Source organism: Schistocerca cancellata, chromosome 2, assembly GCF_023864275.1.
Source record: "Schistocerca cancellata isolate TAMUIC-IGC-003103 chromosome 2, iqSchCanc2.1, whole genome shotgun sequence".
In the NCBI taxonomy this organism is placed as follows: domain Eukaryota; kingdom Metazoa; phylum Arthropoda; class Insecta; order Orthoptera; family Acrididae; genus Schistocerca; species Schistocerca cancellata.
This window is the reverse complement of record NC_064627.1, coordinates 141,182,620-141,196,653: the sequence shown is the minus strand read 5'-3', so window position 1 is coordinate 141,196,653 and position 14,034 is coordinate 141,182,620.

The window sequence follows — 14,034 nt, the reverse complement described above, 5'->3', positions numbered from 1 at the left end:
GAACCTTTGTTTTTGGCCTCTGTTATATGCTGTTTGAACGTCAGGTTTTTGTCTATGTTTAGTCCCAAGTATTTTATAACTTTTCTCCATGGGAGTTGTTGTCCATTGTGGTTTAGATTTCTGATGGGTCTTGTTATTTTGTGTGTGAAAATTATGGCTTGGCACTTGCCCGGATTTACTTTTATTTTCCATAAGTTGCACCAGTGATCGACTTTGTTGAGGTGCCGCTGGAGACTACACGTTATACGATTTATGTTGCGCCCGCTGTGGTATAGCGCTGTGTCATCAGCGTAGAGCGCTATGTTCCCACCCGGCTCTTTTGGGATATCATTTGTGAACACAAGATATAGGAGGGGGCCAAGCACAGATCCCTGTGGGACACCCGCTTCTATATTAGTTATTGGACTTTTCGCTCCATCGACTGAAGCGAAAAACCTCCTGTCTGTCAAAAATGAGTGAATCATTTTTAACAGGTGATTGGGGCAATTTAGCTTCGACAGCTTGTAGAGTAGGCCGTCATGCCAGACACGGTCGAACGCCTTCTCTATGTCGAGTCGGGCGTCGGAGAGCGGCCTAAATACCGAGGAAAGTGGGCGTGGTCTAGCTTGCACATAGTAGCAGCACAGTCTAATATATACAGTCGCGACACTCGCTGATTTTTGTTATAAACTGCGACAACAGCGCCCCAAGCGGTGGAGAAGCTACGCTGGTATTCAGTAAATGTAAACAGTATTGTTTATATTCATTTTTAACATGGTTTTTACGAAAGGCAGCGTATGTAGCGCAAACAATTGCAGTAATAATAGGAAGACGACATCACATTTGTCATTCTTCGGGTTTCCTAAGGGCCCTGAGAGGTATGAAACATCAAATTAGAGCGCTCTTTATTTGTTTTTTTTAACTGTATTCAATTACTAAATTAGTTTTTCTTTTTTAGGAGCGTGAAATGGTTAATAAATAGCAGAAGACAGGACCTGCTGCAAAAAGATGTCCTTTATTTGTAAAATAACGTGAAGTTTTGTGCGTTACATTTCGAGTCAAACCAGTTCATGAGTGCAGAAAGAAGACATTGGTATGGAATGCAGTTCCTAAGTTACTTGACGTGCCGAATAAGCCACAACTAGTGACGATGAAGAGAAAATTACCATACAAACGTGAAAGTGTTACTGCAAAAACAATAAAACTGTCTCCTGACACAGAAGAAACAGCTACCACAAGTGTTCGTACACGAGAGACATATTTAAAATCACTGACCACGGAATCTGCAACACAGACATCTTTTGAAGATGAAATGCTTAGATTACGTGAAATTATTCGCGTGTTGGATAATCATGTGAAATGTAAAAACGTGCAAATCATTAGACTTCGTACAAAAGTACTACGTGACAAGGAAAGTGCCCATCGTAAGAATAAACTGCAACCACAACGTCACAGGACACAAGTACAAAAGGACAAGCTCATTTTAAAAAGTATTGGTTCCAAGTACTTGAAAAAAGATGCTCTCGATTTATTGATAAGCCAAATCAGTATACTATTGAACGGAAAACATGGTGCGAGATGGAAAGATGAAACTAAAGTATTTGCACTTACTTTGTTGTATTATAGTACTCAGGCAGCCAGTTTTTTTTCACACTGTTTTTGCCTTCCATCAGTACGTACCATACAAAGGTATGTGGAAGATATACAATTAAATTGTGGGATAAATAAAAACATATTTCATCTTTTAAAGCAGAAAGTGCAGCAGTTACCAGAAACTGATATAATTGTTAATTTTTCTATGGATGAGATGTCACTAATGGAAAATTTGATATATGACAGCTCTAGGGATCGTGTTATTGGATTTGAAGACATGGGTTTCATACGTACATCTGTGGTTGCCAATACTGCATTAGTTATAATGATTAACAGCATCTTCTCAAATTTTAAACAGCCATTAGTATATTATTTCTCCAAAGGACCAGTAGGAGCCACCCATCTGATGCGTGTATTTTTTGAAGTTGTCAAAAAATTCACAGAGATTGGTTTTGTTGTAAAAACATGTGTGACTGACCAAGGCTCGAATTTTGTGGAGAGGAGGCGCAGACTGGGTATCGCACCAGTTAATCCATGCTTAGTACACGAAGGGAGTAAGATCTACTTTTTTATGACACCCCACACTTGATAAAAAGCATACGTAATAATTTATTCAGGTATAACATTATCCACACAACAGATGAAGGATGGCACTGCTTCATGGAGGGACATTTGTCAGTTGTACTCAAGTGATTGTGAAAAGAAGTACAAGTTGGCCCCCAAGCTCACTAAAAGAGCTGTCCCACTGCTAGCATTTTCAAAAATGAAGGTAAGCACTGCAGTTCGTGTGTTGAGTCGTATAGTGGCAACAGGCATTGAGACACTTGTTACTTGCGGACCATATCATCATCAGCTACTGCTACTGCAGATTTGTGCCAAAAAGTAAACGATATTTTTAACATATTTAATGCATATAGCGTTAAAATGGGCCTTATCCTTAGGGAACTGCATTACAAATGCCTCAAGACATTTGGAAATATTAAAGACACTGAAACCATGGATACAGTCATGGAAATTTGTAGATGTTGATGGGAAAGATTTTTCATCTAGGATTAAGTGTGTTAAAGGACTTCTGGGTAACATAAGCGCTTTGAACATGTTTTTTGATGATGGTTTTGATGGAACCAAGTTATATTTATTAACACGCCAAATTAATCAAGATCCACTGGAGAACGTTTTCTCAGTGATAAGGCATAAAGGTGTTTTTTGTAGCAACCCATCAACACGACAGTTTTGTGCTGCATTCAGTAATTGTACTTTAAGAAAATTAATGAACACACACAGTGTAGCTACCTCCAATTGTGAGAGGATCAACTTGGGTCAGACAATAGTGGATATGAAAGCAGCGCCCAAATTACTTGTTTCACCACTGTTGGACATAAGTGACATGAGTTCAGTGATCAGACTACCAAATGTGGAAGTCCAAACAGACCTCGGTGAGGCAAACAGCATGAGATACGTGTTTGATTATGTATTAAAGAAACTGCTTACAATTAATGACTATTAAAATGTAGGATAGTACTTGTAGATGGCAGCCAAGACTTAGATGCAAATGACAAAGTTTATTGTCATTTTAAAAGTTATGAAGGCAACTTTGGAAGCCTATTTATTTGTACAGAAGATGTCAAAGAATTTTTAACTCATTGTGAGACTAAGATGACTTCTACTTTAGATGAATATGCTCACATAAGTAATTGCGGTGCTTTCTTTGTGAACATGTTGCTGGACATCCCCAATTTTCTACCTGGGTGCTGTGCTGAAACCAAGCTGCTGTTAATAAGACTGTTTGTGAAAGTGAGGCTCTTTTACATTATTACATTCAGGAATCAAGACTTAGTCTGTAGGAGCAAGAGAAGAAATAAAAAAGTGATGAAGCAGGCTCATTTCGGTTGCTAAAGTGTTAGGACTGAGTCTTTCATTTAATTTTATTTTCGTTAAATGTATCAATAGGATACAATAAAGTTTTAAAAGTCATGCTTTTTATTGAGAGAAGCTGATACCACAAAGAATAAGATGGAAATTGTATTTTTGGAAGCAGGCTTCCTGGAAAGCAGAACTTAATGAAAAGTGATGTGTCGCTTCATTTTTACACAAGGAAGAGCGTCTATATACTTCATGTGTGGAATATACAATGTGTATTCTCTTACTTGCAGTGGAATAAGTGCGATTCTATGCTACTTCTTAATTATTTCTTCAAGAATATGTTGCAGCTTATGTCACTTCATTCAATAGTTTGTGCTCTGTATACTTATATTTCACGATCATTTATGTCTCTCTCTGTTCTCCTAACATTTGTGACGCAAAAATATACTAACTATTTTATAAATTACGTACGAAACGAATTAAAAAGAAACATTATTTTTACGTCGCATCTACCGTCCGAGGAAGGCGAGCTTTCTGGACGCTAGGGGCGCTAGTGTCACTTGAACTGTCAAATAGTAACAACTTTCACAGCAGTGAGTGTCGCGACTGTATATATTAGACTATGGTACAGAGACAAAAAACTAGTCAAAGATAAAATGTAACTATCGATAATAGTCCGTCATAGATAAAAATCACTTATCGATTCTGTTTTTTCTCTCTGCTACTACGTGCAAGCTAGACCACGCCCACTTTCCTCGGTATTTAGGCCGCTCTCCGACGCCCGACTCGTCAGTCGGCAGGACTCAGCAAGACCAACCATACCTCTGAGGATGTCCAACGTAGTATTGGACGAAACGTTAGGAATAGAAGAATTCCATGGACCACGGCCATATAACCCGGAAGAATTATCAACAACAGTGAAGAAAGAAACCTGAATTTAAACATAGATTTTGTCGTCGTTCCTGGAGAAATGACTTCGCACCTACGAGGGGCTGCTACACTTGACGTTCGTCAGAAGCAACGTGCTGTCATAGAATTCCTGTGCTGTGAAAACGAGACAGTGGGAAACATCCACAAGAGGTTGAAAAAGGTATATGCAGATGCTGCTGTCGATCGCAGTACAGTTAGGCGATGGGCAAGCAGGTTACGTGATGAAAGCGGGCACGGCAGTATTGAGGACTGTCCTCGCAACGGCAGGCCCCGTACGGCACACACTCCTGATAATGTGCAGAGAGTAAACGAATTGGTGACTGGTGACAGACGCATCACCGTGAACGAATTGTCACGCTACGTTGGGATAGGGGAAGGAAATGTTTGCAGAATACTGAAAGTGTGGGCATTAAAAAAGGTTTGTGCCAGGTGGGTTCCTAGGATGTTGACTGTGGCTCACAAAGAAACAAGAAAAACGGTATGCAGCGAACTTTTGGAACAGTACGAGAATGGTGGAGGTGAATTTCTTGGAAGAATTGTGACAGGTGATGAAACATGGCTCCATCATTTTCACGAGAGACGAAGAGGCAATCAATGCAGTGGCATCATGCAAATTAACCCAAGAAAAAAAATTCAAAACCACACCTTCTGCTGGAAAAGTTATGGCTACGGTTTTCTTTTTTTCGATTCCGAAGGACTCTTGCTTGTGGCCATCATGCCAAGTGGAACCACCATAAATTCTGATGCATACGTGACGACATTGAAGAAACTTCGTGCTCGACTGAGTCGTGTTCGACTACATCGGCAAAAGCAGAATGTTTTGCTGTTGCACGACAATGCACGGCCACATGTCAGTCAAAAAACCATGGAAGCGATCACAAAACTCGGATGGACAACACTGAAACACCCGCCTTACAGTCCTGACGTGACTCCATGAGACTATCATCTCTTTGGGAAACTGAAAGACTCTCTTCGCGAATAAGGTTTGAAGATGATGACTCCCTTGTGCACGCTGCTAAACAGTGGCTCTAACAGGTTGGTCCAGAATTTTACCGTGCGGGTACGCAGGCGCTGGTTCCAAGATAGCGTAAGGCAGTTGAGAGGGATGGAAATTATGTGGAGAAATGAAAATATTGTTCCTAAAGGATTTATCTACACACTGTAAAACTTTCAAACATGTAGAATAAAAGATGGATTTTAAAAAAAATAGTTTGCATTTCTTTTGGAGTGACCCTCGTACAACTCTTAGATGTGGTAGTGAATAAACTACACTCCTGGAAATTGAAATAAGAACACCGTGAATTCATTGTCCCAGGAAGGGGAAACTTTATTGACACATTCCTGGGGTCAGATACATCACATGATCACACTGACAGAACCACAGGCACATAGACACAGGCAACAGAGCATGCACAATGTCGGCACTAGTACAGTGTATATCCACCTTTCGCAGCAATGCAGGCTGCTATTCTCCCATGGATACGATCGTAGAGATGCTGGATGTAGTCCTGTGGAACGGCTTGCCATGCCATTTCCACCTGGCGCCTCAGTTGGACCAGCGTTCGTGCTGGACGTGCAGACTGCGTGAGACGACGCTTCATCCAGTCCCAAACATGCTCAATGGGGGACAGATCCGGAGATCTTGCTGGCCAGGGTAGTTGACTTACACCTTCTAGAGCACGTTGGGTGGCACGGGATACATGCGGACGTGCATTGTCCTGTTGGAACAGCAAGTTCCCTTGCCGGTCTAGGAATGGTAGAACGATGGGTTCGATGACGGTTTGGATGTACCGTGCACTATTCAGTGTCCCCTCGACGATCACCAGTGGTGTACGGCCAGTGTAGGAGATCGCTCCCCACACCATGATGCCGGGTGTTGGCCCTGTGTGCCTCGGTCGTATGCAGTCCTGATTGTGGCGCTCACCTGCACGGCGCCAAACACGCATACGACCATCATTGGCACCAAGGCAGAAGCGACTCTCATCGCTGAAGACGACACGTCTCCATTCGTCCCTCCATTCACGCCTGTCGCGACACCACTGGAGGCGGGCTGCACGATGTTGGGGCGTGAGCGGAAGACGGCCTAACGGTGTGCGGGACCGTAGCCGAGCTTCATGGAGACGGTTGCGAATGGTCCTCGCCGATACTCCAGGAGCAACAGTGTCCCTAATTTGCTGGGAAGTGGCGGTGCGGTCCCCTACGGCACTGCGTAGGATCCTACGGTCTTGGCGTGCATCCGTGCGTCGCTGCGGTCCGGTCCCAGGTCGACGGGCACGTGCACCTTCCGCCGACCACTGGCGACAACATCGATGTACTGTGGAGACCTCACGCCCCACGTGTTGAGCAATTCGGCGGTACGTCCATCCGGCCTCCGGCATGCCCACTATACGCCCTCGCTCAAAGTCCGTCAACTGCACATATGGTTCACGTCGACGCTGTCGCGGCATGCTACCAGTGTTAAAGACTGCGATGGAGCTCCGTATGCCACGGCAAACTGGCTGACACTGACGGCGGCGGTGCACAAATGCTGCGCAGCTAGCGCCATTCGACGGCCAACACCGCGGTTCCTGGTGTGTCCGCTGTGCCGTGCGTGTGATCATTGCTTGTACAGCCCTCTCGCAGTGTCCGGAGCAAGTATGGTGGGTCTGACACACCGGTGTCAATGTGTTCTTTTTTCCATTTCCAGGAGTGTATTTAAAGGCCATCTGAAACAGCTGTGCAGTAACTGGTTATTTCAAAGTGGTCACGCCCTGACCCCCGCTGAGGAGTTCATGAAGCCTTCAGTGTCTTTAATTGCGGGATGGATCCAGAGTGCTTGGACATCGTATCCAGTGCATCCATTGCGGATGGCTTTAAGAAAAGCTGTGTAACATATGGGTTAGATGGGAGTGAGGACTGTCTGCTATGGGAAAAAGGCAAGTTAACCATGACAGTGGCAGTGACACTGCAGATTCTGTGGACCATTCCAGCGAGAAGAACTAAGTGGCATATGTTTCTGACTAATGGAGGCCTTTATCTGAATTTCTTGTCTGTGTACCAGAACTTTTATCGTTTCCTTCAGTTACCAGATATAGTAGCCATGTGTACGTTTTCAAAATAAACCTTGTGCGTAAAAATGTTACTCTGTAATGCTCTGTTGAATAATTAGTGGTCGTCTTGCATTCGGAGTCGTCTTAGATTCAGAAATATATAGTAATACTGGCCCTTGAAATTTGGTAAATATGCTTTCGCGTGATAATTTACGTCTATCTCCAAGATCGCGCGAATTCAGTTTTCGAACATTTTCGTGGCGCTTTCCCGTGTCTCAAACAAGCCTGTGACTATTATGAAGTACCTCGAAGAAAACGATTTATTGACACATAGCACGGTTTCAGAAAATATCTTTCTTGTGAAACACAACACAACTCAGGAAGTAATAAGTGCTATCGAGAGGGGATGTCAAATTGATTCCATATTCTTAGATTTCCAGAAGGCTTTCGATACCGTTCCTCACAAGCGTCTTCTAACCAAACTGAGTGCCTGCGGAGTATCACCTCAGTTGTGCGTCTGGATTCGTGATTTCCTGTCAGAAAGGTCACGGTTCGTAGTAATAGACGGAAAGTCATCGAGTAAAACAGAAGTAATATCCGGCGTTCCCCAAGGAAGTGTTATAGGCCCTCTGTTGTTCCTGATCTATATTAACGACGTAGGAGACAATCTGAGTAGCCGTCTTAGATTGTTTGCAGCGATGCTGTAATTTACCGTCTTGTAAAGTCACCAGATGATCAAAACGACTTGCAAAATGATTTAGATATCTGTATGGTGTGAAAAGTGGCAATTGGCCCTGAATAAGGAAAAGTGTGAAGTTATTCACATGAGTACTAAAAGAAAGCCGACCGAGGTGGCCGAGCGGTTCTAGGCGGTTCAGTCTGGAACCGTGCGACCGCTACGGTCGCAGGTTCGAATCCTGCCTCGGGTATGGATGTGTTGAACTAAAAGAAATCAGCTAAATTACGCGATAAGTCACAGAAATCTGAAGGCTGTAAATTCAACTAAATACTTAGCGATTACAATTACAAATAACCTAAACTGGAACGATCACATAGATAATATTGTGTGTAGAGCAAACCAAAGCCTGCGATTCATTGGCAGAACACTTAGAAAGTGCAACAGGTCTACTAAAGAGACTGCTTACACCACGCTTGTCCGCCATATTCTGGAGTATTGCTGTGCGGTGTGGGATCCGCATCAGGTGGGACTGACGGATGACATCGAAAAAGTACAAAGAAGAGCAGCCAATTTTGAACTACTGCGAAATACGGGAGGTAGTGTCACAGACATGATACGTGAATTGGAGTGGCAATCATTAAAATAAAGGCGTTTTTCGTTGCGACGGGATCTTCTCATGAAATTTCAATCACCAGTTTTCTCCTCCGATTGCGAAAACATTCTGTTGGCACCCACCTACATAGGGAGAAATGATCATCACAATAAAATAAGAGAAATCAGGGCCCGTACAGAAAAATTTAAATGCTCGTTTTTCCTGCGTGCCGGTCGAGAGTGGAACGGTAGAGAGACAGCTTGATGGTGGTTCATTGAACCCTCTGCCAGGCACTTTATTGTGAATAGCAGAGTAATCACGTAGATGTAGATGTAGATTCGCACTATACTTCTTCGTCTGCTTTCAACATCCCCTACTAATTTTGTGCATCTGGTGTCCCACAACTGCTAAATATTTTAGGGAAATTTATGTCACTGAAGATAATCAGTTGATTGAAGCTTAGTTCTTGGTGGTTCTTAAAAACGGCTTTTTAAAAAATCCTTTGTTAGTCCTATTTCGGCGGGTGCGCACGCAGTTCTTATGAATGCAGTGCTCTGTTGCCTCTGTGGATGACGCTTACGTTGACGGATCTCCATCAGTAGTTTATTTTTCTACTAGAACCCTCTGAAATCTCCGTTTTTTTTCGGGATAAAAGACGAAAAATAACTGGAGATGGAAACGTGTGTCCGAAACCGCCATCCACCAAGGCAACAGAGGAGACAAGGCCTTCCTACACAACAGCTAGCTTCATCTTTCCACTGCTGATCGTGGCACCGAATCGCCATCACTGAATAACAAACAGCATTGTGGAACGTTGCGTCTACGACCCGTCAGCGTACAAAGTCACTTTCGACGCCGAAAGGGACAGCTAGTGGGAGGTGCCGGCATCTAAAACTTTGACACTCTGTAGCGTGTTGGACGAGTCTATTCTCGACTTGTTCCTCAAGACACCCTCTACAACGCTTCCAAGTTTGTCGCATCATTTCTGGAACATCCTGTATAATCGGCAGTCATTACATGCGGCATAAGCATTTGAATATTACGGTATTAACAGTACACGCCTGGAGCTGTGTTAAAATATCGTGCTGGAAACAATAAGAAAGGAAACGAGCCAAAACAACACCTCTCCCTTTATATCTCTGATTATTAATCCATCATAATTTTGTGTTCCCAAATAAAGTGGCTACAGAGGGACGGAAATAAAGTTATTGTTCTGTTATATTCTCTCGCCCCGTGCAAAGAAGCGACACGGTAATTAACTGTTTTGCAGACTTAGACGTGAGACTCGTGGCATTATACAGGGTGATTCAAAAAGAATACCACAACTTTAAAAATGTGTATTTAATGAAAGAAACATAATATAACCTTCTGTTATACATCATTACAAAGAGTATTTAAAAAGGTTTTTTTTTTTTCACTCAAAAACAAGTTCTGAGATGTTCAATATGGCCCCCTCCAGACACTCGAGCAATATCAACCCGATACTCCAACTCGTTCCACACTCTCTGTAGCATATCAGGCGTAACAGTTTGGATAGCTGCTGTTATTTCTCGTTTCAAATCATCAATGGTGGCTGGGAGAGGTGGCCGAAACACCATATCCTTAACATACCCCCATAAGAAAAAAAGCGCAGGGGGTAAGATCAGGGCTTCTTGGAGGCCAGTGATGAAGTGCTCTGTCACGGGCTGCCTGGCGGCTGATCCATCGCCTCGGGTAGTTGACGTTCAGGCAGTTACGGACAGATAAGTGCCAATGTGGTGGCGCTCCATCCTGCTAGCTCTGCGAGTCGATTTTCCTGGGCTGCGAACAAATGCTTGCTGGATGCGTGCTACATTTTCATCACTCGTTCTCGGCCGTCCAGAACTTTTCCCTTTGCACAAACACCCATTCTCTGTAAACTGTTTATACCAACGTTTAATACACCACCTATCGGGAGGTTTAACACCATACTTCGTTTGAAATGCACGCTGAACAACTGTCGTCGATTCACTTCTGCCGTACTCAATAACACAAAAAGCTTTCTGTTGAGCGGTCGCCATCTTAGCATCAACTGACGCTGACGCCTAGTCAACAGCGCCTCAAGCGAACAAATATACAACTAAATGAAACTTTATAGCTCCCTTAATTCGCCGACAGATAGTGCTTAGCTCTGCCTTTTGTCGTTGCAGAGTTTTAAATTCCTAAAGTTGTGGTATTCTTTTTGAATCACCCTGTACAGTGAAGAACCAAAGAAACTGGTACACCTGCCTAATATCGTGTCAGGCCCTCGTGAGCACGCAGAAGTGCCGCAACACGACGTGGCATGGACTCGACTAATGTCTGAAGTAGTGCTCGAGGGAACTGACACCACGAATCCTGCAGGGCTCTCCATAAATCCGTAAGAGTACGAGGGATGGAGATCTCTTCTGAACAGCACGTTACAAAGAATCCCAGATACGTTCAATAACGTTCGTGACTGAGGAGTCTGGTGGCCAGCGGAAGTGTTTAAACGAAGAAGAGTGTTTAAACGAAGAAGAGTCTTCCTGGAGCCACTCTGTAGCAGTTATGGACATGTGGGGTGTCGCATTGTCTTGCTGGAATTACCCAAGTCTGTCGGAATGCACAATGGACATGCTTACGCACGTGAAACCTGTCAGAGTCGTATGTAGACGTAACAGCGCCCCCACATCACTCCAACTGCACACGCGCGACACCATTATAGAGCCTCCACCAGCTCGAACACTCTCCTGCTGACAAGGTTGTCTCCATACCCGTATACATTCGTCCGCTCGGTACAATTTGACACGAGACTCGGCCGACCAGGCAACATGTTTCCAGTCATCAACAGTACAATGTCGGTGCTGATGGGCCCTGGCGAGGTGTAAAGCTTTGTGTCGTGCAGTCGTCAAGGGTGCACGAGTGGGCCTTCGGCTCCGAAAGCCCATATCGATGATGTTTCGTTGAATGGTTCGCACGCTGATGGCCCAGCATTGAAATCTGCAGCAATTTGTATATGGGTAGCACTTCTGTCAAGTTGAACGATTCTCTTCAGTCGTCGTTGGTCCCGTTGTTGCAGGACCTTTTTCCAGCCGCAACGATGTCGGAGATTTTGATGTTTTACTGGATTCCTGATGTTCAAGGTACACTCGTGAATGGTCGTACGGGAAAATCCTCACTTCTACATCTACATGGATACTCTGCAAATCACATTCAAGTGCCTGGCAGACGGTTCATCGAACCATCTTCACAATTCTCTATTATTCCAATCTCGTATAGCTCGCAGAGAGAACGAACACCTACATCTTTCCGAACGAGCTCTTATTTCCCTTATTTTATCGTGGTGATCGTTTCTCCGTTTCTAGGTCGGTGTCAACAAAATATTTTCGCATTCGGAGGAGAAAGTTGGTGATTGGAATTTCGTGCGAAGATTCCGTGGCAACGAAATATGCCTTTCTTTTAATGATGTCCAGCCCAAATCCTGTATCATTTCTGTGACATTCTCTCCCATATTTCGCGATAATACAAAACGTGCTGCCCTTCCTTGAACTTTTTCGATGTACTCCCTCAGTCCTGTCTGGTAAGGAGCCCACACCGCGCAGCAGTATTCTAAAAGAGGACGGACAAGCAAGCGTAGTGTAGGCAGTCTCCTTAGTAGATCTGTTACATTTTCTAAGTGTCCTGCCAATAAAACGCAGTCTTTGGTTAGCCTTCCCCACAACATTTTCTGTGTGTTCCTTCCAATTTAAGTTGTTCGTAATTGTAATACCTAAGTTGAATCTACGGGTTTCAGATTACACTGATTTATCGTGTAACCGAATTTTTAGCGAATTCCTTTTAACACTCACGGGGATGACTTCACACTTTTCGTTATTTAGGGTCAACTGCCAATTTTCGCACCATTCAGATATCTTTTCTAAATCGCGTTGTCGTTTTCCGAGCACGGGGTCCCGGGTTCGATTCCCGACGGGGTCAGGGATTTTCACCTGCCTCGAGATGACTGGGTCTTTGTGTTGTCCTCATCATTTCATCATCATTTATTAAATTAGCGAGATTGAACTGAGCAAAGGTTGAGAATTTACACGGGCGCTGATAACCGCGCAGTTGAGCGCCCCACAAACCAGACATCATCATCATCATTGCGTTGCCGATCGTAGCGCCGTATTCAGCCTGTTTACATATCTCTGCATTTGAATACGCTTGCCTATATCAGTTTCTTTGGCGCTTCAGCGTACTACCCAAACAAGATAATTTTATCGTCTTATATAAACTTCCTATTGTAACGAGGAGGGGATACAATTGTAATTTCCGCTCCCTTTTAAACAATTGTGCAAATTATACCCGCCTTCGAACGGGCTCGAGATTTCCTGATACGTTGCACCATTCGATGCAGAATCGAGCTAGTTCGAAAAATCAAGTGAAGTTTGTCTCACGGGGCGCGAGTGCAAAGAGATATGCAATAAACTAAGACCTATCCACGTCAATGAACTGTGGTTCCACTTAAAATCTGACAATTTTGTGAATCACTGGAGGAAACAGTATCCTATCACCGGAGTAACTCCTCTTGCGTTTGAACAGTTTTACAATACGGTTTCTCATATAGTAGCGATATGTGTGTATATGTAACCGTTTACGTTGATTTTTAATTAATAATAGGGAAAGTCGAAAATGTTGTCCACCAAAAAAAAAAAAAAAGTTTCACTGAACCCAGTATAATATTTCATTTGTTCATTTGTTTGTGGGAAACGGTAACGATGTGCAGATGATAAATTCAATTCCCTGTTCACAGAGTAGAATAACAGATACAATCGTTACCAGATTTTAGTCATTTTTTAAAACAAGACGACGACATTCAGATGAAACAACCAGGGCAAAAAATACAGAATTAAATGCCGAACAAATAAAATAGATCGTAATAAAGTGACTAATTTTTAGCGCGTGACTGGACCCCTTCTTGGAGGTGGTACCATCAGATGTCTCTAGATTGTGCGACGAACGAAATCTTGAGAAGAATAATTTATTTATTAGTTGCCTTTGCTACGCATGTCATGCACCCTAGAAGATATTTGAGGCCGTATTTCACAATTACTTTTATTATTAAAATTCATAGTACATTAAAAACTCTAATATAGGTCTCTGCAATAGCGCCAACAAAATTCATTAGATCGCAGGCCGATTAAAAGATCGAACAGACCCCGAAATTTGTCGAACTGTGACGTGAACTGTTCGAACGGTCAGAGTCGTGTTCAAATACGGGCCTAAAATAGCTAGTTTTTCACGCATCTCAATGTTCATGACGTAATATCTCTGAACTATATTTCTTGCAGTGATATAATGATACAGGTACATTCAGTGGGATGTGTGGATACCATCTGCAAAATGTGTTGCCAATA